The sequence below is a fragment of the Amia ocellicauda genome, chromosome 6 (genome assembly GCF_036373705.1).
Source record: "Amia ocellicauda isolate fAmiCal2 chromosome 6, fAmiCal2.hap1, whole genome shotgun sequence".
Lineage (NCBI taxonomy): Eukaryota > Metazoa > Chordata > Actinopteri > Amiiformes > Amiidae > Amia > Amia ocellicauda.
In genome coordinates this window covers 41,106,610-41,113,630 of record NC_089855.1, presented here as the reverse complement: position 1 = coordinate 41,113,630, position 7,021 = coordinate 41,106,610, and the positions used below count along the sequence as shown (strand labels likewise).

The 7,021-nt window shown below is 43.5% G+C and overlaps 1 non-coding gene across 1 annotated transcript; it reads right to left on the bottom strand.

Annotated features, from left to right (window-relative positions):
- Window positions 1–2,126: 2,126 nt before the first annotated feature.
- On the bottom strand, window positions 2,127–2,241 carry LOC136752004 (U5 spliceosomal RNA). The gene has a single exon (XR_010817186.1). It is a non-coding gene; the product is annotated as a U5 spliceosomal RNA (small nuclear RNA).
- Window positions 2,242–7,021: the final 4,780 nt, after the last annotated feature.

The window sequence follows — 7,021 nt, the reverse complement described above, 5'->3', positions numbered from 1 at the left end:
AATGACACAGGTCTCCTGTTGGAGATTTAACATAAATCACCCTTTTTAGGGAGCAGTGTAAGTACTGCCCTCCTGCAGCTCAATGGCAGCTCACCGTCCAGCACACCCTCTTCACTCACACTGAGTAAGTCCATCCCCAGTACTGGCCACAGAGCCTTATAAGAACTCCACCAGCAGCCCGTCCAGTCCTGGCGCCTTTCCGTTGTTCAGGCCCTGCAGGGCAACACTGTTTTCTAGTTCTTTTTCTAGTTTTCTCAATCTAAACCTTTCCAGATTCTCAAGCTCCGCAGAGTCCCATATCAGAGCTTGTGCTGAGCTAACAAACTGTTTTAAATCAGGAACAAAGGACTCCACATTCACCCCCCTATTCCCTTTATTTTGTTGCAAAAAACAATAAGACTCTGAGCACTAAACCCCCCTTCCCGGGGATCTGCCACTTCCGACATTTGAGAAGAGTCAGTAATACAGTTTTCATCATCCCTGTCTCCCTCTGAACTATCCTGTACCCTGGCAGCCCCGCCACTCTCGCCACAAGGACTCCTACACTCATCACCCCAGCTGACCCCACCAACCGACACACCATCATCAACAAAACGCACATTCGTTTTTTTTGCGGGTACATAAACATTGTGTGTTTTCACTCTCTTTTTCGCCGGTCTTTAAAATACCTCCTCTTCACCATCCCTCCCTCCATCCTTGTCAGCTTCTTCCTCCACCACCACCCCATCAACACCCAAAACCTCACACACCCCCACTGCTCCCCGGATCTCCACCCCACCTCCGCCACCTTCCTCACCGGCTTCACCAGCTGGTTCACTGATGTCCTCCGCCACTATACGGTGCTGAATCTGCCGCAACCCCGCGGCTTCAGCCGCCGGCTCACCGACACCCTCCTCAACCTGCACTGCCTGAGCCCGCTGCAGGCCCGTGGCTTCCCCCGCCGCACTGGTTCCTGCAACCAGTTCCTCGGCACCAACTTCATCCACCCGCTTCTCACGCTGTCGTGCATCTCCTGCCCCGACCTCCCGTACCGGGCAAGTGCTTCGGATGTGCCCCTCTCCACCACATTTAAAACACTTCATCGTGTCTGTGGTGGCAAAAACCATATAATTGTAGGTGTCATGGCACAAAGTAAACACGACCTCGAACTCTCACCTGGGGTTCTCCAGGATCATGTACACCTGTCTCCGAAAAGACACGACATGCCAGAGTTCTGGGGCTTTACACCCCAGCGGGATATGCTTCACACCCGACATGAGTTTCCTGTACCGCTGCAGCTCTCGTTCAATCAGCAGACTGGGAATGAAAGGCGGGACATTAGAAATGGTTAAAAGAGTCACAGGATTTGCCAACGGAACTACCTGAATGAGTGACTGGTTGACAACAATCCCCTGTTGTAAAACCATTTGCACCAGATCTTCCCTGGCCAGAAACACCACTACGGCTTTACTCATACGGGAGGCTGATTTTACATTCTCGCAGACCACTACCTTCCCCACCGCAAGAACACACTCCTCCACGGTAACCCGTTCAAAAGTCATAATTTTAATGGCGGGCTGACACGTCAGATTTTCCAAAGCAACCATTTTAGAACCACCACCGGCCCTTGCCATGACAGCCCGCCGCTCACCCCACTTCCAGACCAAATAAAGCTCCACAAGGCCAAAACCAGAAAAGCACACAAGGAAATTACGTACACTCTCCTTCACAAAACTCCCACCACACAGAGAGAGAGAGAGAGAGAGAGAGAGAGAGAGACATTAAAACAGACAGACACTAACACAGCCAAATACCCACCTACTCTCACACACACACACACTCTCTCTCTCTCTCTCTCACACACACACACACAGCCAGCAAGACACACAGAGCCAGCCAGCTCAGCGATGACATCACGAACCTCTCTCTTAAGCTGACTGCTATGACATCACAGAGCACGTGCATTCCGTTGCTTGCTGTCTGTCAACCACTCAGTCACTGCCAGCCAGACTGCCTGACTGGCTGCATGGGGGGGCTGTTTGCTGCTGCTGCGTACCTTAGCAAGCTTATTTGCTTGACCGGCCTTCCTCCTCCTCCGCCCACATGCCCACCTATGCCCGATCTGCTGTTCACCAGGATCACAGCTCTGCCCCAACAAGGCAGAGCCTCCCAAGAATGGTACAAACTCATCCACGTTCCCCTCCATGGAAAGCTTAAGCAAAAGGCAAAAGCGTTATAAGTCATGAAGAGGAACCCGAGTCCAAGATGCTTCTGACCAGCCATACATATTTGTGTGTATTAAAGATCACATTTGATTACATTTTGGTTTTCTGTAGTTTATTACATCTTATTTTGATTTATAATTATATTGTTTATTTTCCATATATATGTATCTATGTATGTATATATGTATGTATGTATGCATGTCCAATTTCTTTGACAATACAAATGCACAGAATTCAGAGAGAGAGAGAGAGAGAGAGAGAGAGAGAGAGAGAGAGAGAGAGAGAGACAGAGAGAGAGGTCATGTTGAACAAAGCTCCTAAAGTAATTTATTAATATGCTCTTTTGGAATTAGAAAATCAGTTTGAAATGAAAATTAAACTTAAATAAATTAAATGAAACAAAATACAATACAATCCTTTAATTATAAATATATATAGAAGAAGACTTTGGACACAGCAAAATCAAACTAAGTACTTAACTGCAAAGAAGAGGATAGATCTTTTTGTGAACCGGCCCGCTTTTCCACCGGTCTTGGAATCGAACGCTGACGTCACTGGATGTGGGCGTTCCCAAGCGTGGAGTAGAAGTGGAGAAACAGCAATAATAATCAGCACCGAGGCGACTGCGTTTCTAAGCCCTATTTAACATCACAATCAAACTCATTCTGCGTCTACACACAGCACAGATACATTGTAAAAACCAAACAAAGAACACGAACATACAAATATACGAATATGCTAAGATCAGCCTTTTATTTGTATTAATTTTTAATGAGGCATTAAGGGATTTGCACCGATTTGCTATTTCAGACACTTTTACTGTATTGACTAAAATACAAGATGAGTTCACATGCATTCGTCACCATGCACACAGTTCACATTTTCATTCATTTTGTGGCGTATTTTTAATTTTATTCATATTTAAAAAACAATTGGCTAGCCTATTGATTATGGATGCGACTGTTTTGTTGGTTTTTGCGGCACAATTGTGGGCAGATGAAAAACTGTTGGACCATCTCAGGTGATGTTAATGCTTTGATGGGATATTGTGCTTATTGATGAAGTCTGTGATGAAGGTCTAAAATCACTGTTGCATTGTCCCTGTTGCCAGACACACAGCAATGCTCCTTTGTTTTGAAAGTCACCCTGGATATGAGCGTCTGCTAACAAATACATAATAATAATAATAATAATAATAATAATAATAATAATAATAATAATACATTGTCAGAACTGCTGGCGAGTGATCGCTCGCAAAGCGCATCACTGTAACAGATCATACTGTGTATTTGATCTTCTCTTACTGTAGAATATGTATGTTTTGTGTAACTCGCCCTGTGCTAAGAAAATGAATTTATTCATGCGCAAACCAACCCGGGACACATGACTCGTAGGGGCACTGGATTCAGCGTGACACTGGACCAGATAATGACCATTTCATTAACAAACAACATTTCTGTCCAATCTATATCATCACATGAACTCTCCATCATCATAATATCGCTGTAACACGTATTTCCTTTCTCGGAAGGTGAGCTCAGTCATCTTTCATTGCTGCCATTTGCCAACTCTTAACAAATTATTGACCTGGTGAGACCATATTGTTACTGAAGTTTCTCTCTCTGACAGACCACTGTTTGCTGCCGATTTCACTCATTTTTTATCAAAACTCTCCTGACAGTTTCTCAGTTTTTTTTCCCTCTCTACATAATGCAAAACCTGCATAATTTCTTATTCCAGAGTCTTCTCTTTTAAAAATAATTGCATATTTACAATAATTAGAACAGAAATAACTATTTAGAAGAATTATAGCTTTTTAAATAATTATGTAATTACATACTGTATATATATATATATATATATATATATATATATATATATATAATTATCAATTATAAAATTTGGTCAATGTTAAATAGAACATTTAATGTAAAGGTTTTTAAATGTCATCTTTACTTAAAGAGGAAACCGATATGAATGTGTGCAGCGCATACTCTTGATAGTACAGTATAGTAGCGTACAGTACACCAGACTGACGGGTAACAGTAATGGCTGTTATGTTTTTTGATTGGATAACAGGATTTATTTAAATATAAGCAATGGACAGTTCCTTGGTAGCCACTGCTAGCCTCTGGTAGCCCCTGGTAACCTTGTCTGTATGTCCAGAAGACCAAAAGGGACCTGTCCTCTTATCGGTTCCTAGCCAAATTCGAAAGGACCCCCACTTCATAATTACATTATCATAAGGCACCCAAGTCATGGAGGTGGCAAAATGCTATTGGTTGGAAGGAAACCTTATAAAAGGGAAAACAACGAGAATTTGAGTTCTCTTAACTTCTTCATCAAGCAACGAGACACAAGACAGAGCTGGAGAGGAGAGACAGAGAGAGACACACTGCTTCCTGCCTGACCAGACTGGCCTATAAGCTGTACTGTGAGGAGAAAGAAGAAAATGGGTATTATCTGTTTCTTACTGTAATCCAGCAGAAGCTTAATATTACTTATTTTCAGTAATATAATTGAATGATATTAGTTTCCTATTTTTGTCAAAATAAAGGATTATTGCACATCTGTGACTTGACCGCATCTTCCCTCTAAAAAGAATCTTAAAAGAGAAACCAATTGACCTATGAGTTTTCAGTTCAACTATTTATTTATATTGACTGAAAAACCAAGCATTCAAATTCTCTTACACCATTATCTGTAAAATATGTTATCAACTTGCATTAATATATCATCCAAACTACAATGATACTAATAATGAAAATGTTCATATTATTATATTCTAAGGGTTCTAGTCTATTGTGTATTGTATTTATTATCAGGCCCTTCTCTTATGTTTTACAGTTCTTATTATTATTCCGTACAATACAGGGATTAAATTAAGCATTTTAACCACAAAGTATTGGCTACAGTTATGATGCCTACTTCAGTGTTCATATGCATACAGTTTCTGAGGTCTGGACCACTGCACAGTAGTCCCTGGAGTTGCTGAAGTGATCTGGAACACCATGCATCACCACTGCAAACTTGGATTTCAATGTTTTTGTGTAATCCATGTTGCAATAGCACCTACCGTGTTCCTTTGTGGTGAGCTGGTTAATTATGATCTGGGGAAACCACAATCCTGCAGGTTTAATAAGTCTCTCTACACATCAGTCCCTGAGTACCTTCAACCAATGGTAATTTTGACCAATTAAGCCCAAGAATTGAGTCAATTAAGTTGTCAAGGACTACCCAGTAAAGACGTGAACTCACGACTAGGTCACACTGTGAGCTCTCCAGAGCAGACATTACACTGAGCTCAGTGTGAGCTCACTTAGCGCTTTTCCACCGACATGGTGCCGGTACTGGAGCCAGAGCCGCTGCTCGGCCTGGGATCCAGCTGAACTGTTTGTGAACCGGCCCGCTTTTCCACCGGATTTGGAATCGAACGCTGACGTCACTGGATGTGGGCGTTCCCAAGCGTGGAGTAGAAGTGGAGAAACACAGCAATAATAATCAGCACCGAGGCCACTGCGTCTTTAACTTCACAATCAAACTCATTCCGCGTCTATGGCAAATCGTAACCCTAATGTTACAAATGTTCCCTAAATATGTGTTTTGCAGAATACACAAGCAAACGATATGGAAAATCAGCATTTCATCGACACACATAATAGAACTTATTGTTCTTTAACATTGATGAGAATAATTCACATTTATTAACTTACTGTTGAAGTTAACTTACCCAGTGGCTAATCCTAACTCTATGTTAGAAATTTTCTCTAAACACTTATTTTGCAAGATCAATGAAAAACCTTTAGGAATTTGACACTTTTAAAGATACACATAGGTAATACCAATGTGCTTTAACAATGCAGAAAATAATAATAATGCGTTTATCTTTAATAGTGAAGATGTTGTATAGATGTATATCTTTCAAATACACAAATAGAACAAATGGTTTCCAAACCGAATATAGAACTGAAAATTTCAGAAAATCCATGAAAAATGGAATGTAAACATTTACACTTCTTAACAATTCTATATATCAATTATATTCATAACCCTAACCCTAACACTAACCCTAACTTTAAGTTACAGATGTTCCCTAAACATGTTCCCTTCCTGCCCGCGCTCCCTCTGGCCACCCCGGCTGAAAAGGTGGTTACTTCCAATGTGCCCCCCTTCCTGAGCAACGATCTGCTGGCGGGGGATCTGAGTCGCTATGGCCGGCTCACCTGCGCCATTAGGAGGGTGCTGCTGGGCTGCAGCGCCCCGGAGCTGAAACACGTCCTCTCTTACCGCAGACAGGGTTTCATGGTGCTGGCGGACGGCGCCGATGAGTTAAGCCTGTCTCTGAAGTTTAAGATCGAGGGGTTAGTGTACGTGGTGTTCGTGTCAACTGATACCATGAGGTGTTTGAGGTGCGGGGCGCAGGGGCACATCAGTCACTCTTTCCCTCAGGGAGAGGCTCCGGCGGCCGGGCGAGAGGAAGGTGAGGAGCAGGCAGGGCCGTCTGGTGTCGGCTCTGCCGGCCGGGGGAGCGGTGAGGGGGAGGCGGTGGCAAACGCTACTGGCCTCGGTGGGGACAGAGTAGGGGAGCCTAGTGGGGAAGCTGCTAGCAGTGAGAATGCAGAGCAGCCACGGGCTCAGTTAGCCGAGGAGGGAGCTGCTGTTGCTGCTGATGCGGCCGCCACCAAGACTGAACACTTAGCCAGTGATGACGGGTTTAAAGTGCCCAGGAAAAGACAGCAGAAGCAGTCTGCCCCATCTTCTGAGGCCGTTGATACAGTTGTCTAAAAAGGCGAATATTGCGAGGGCGGCTGGTGAGG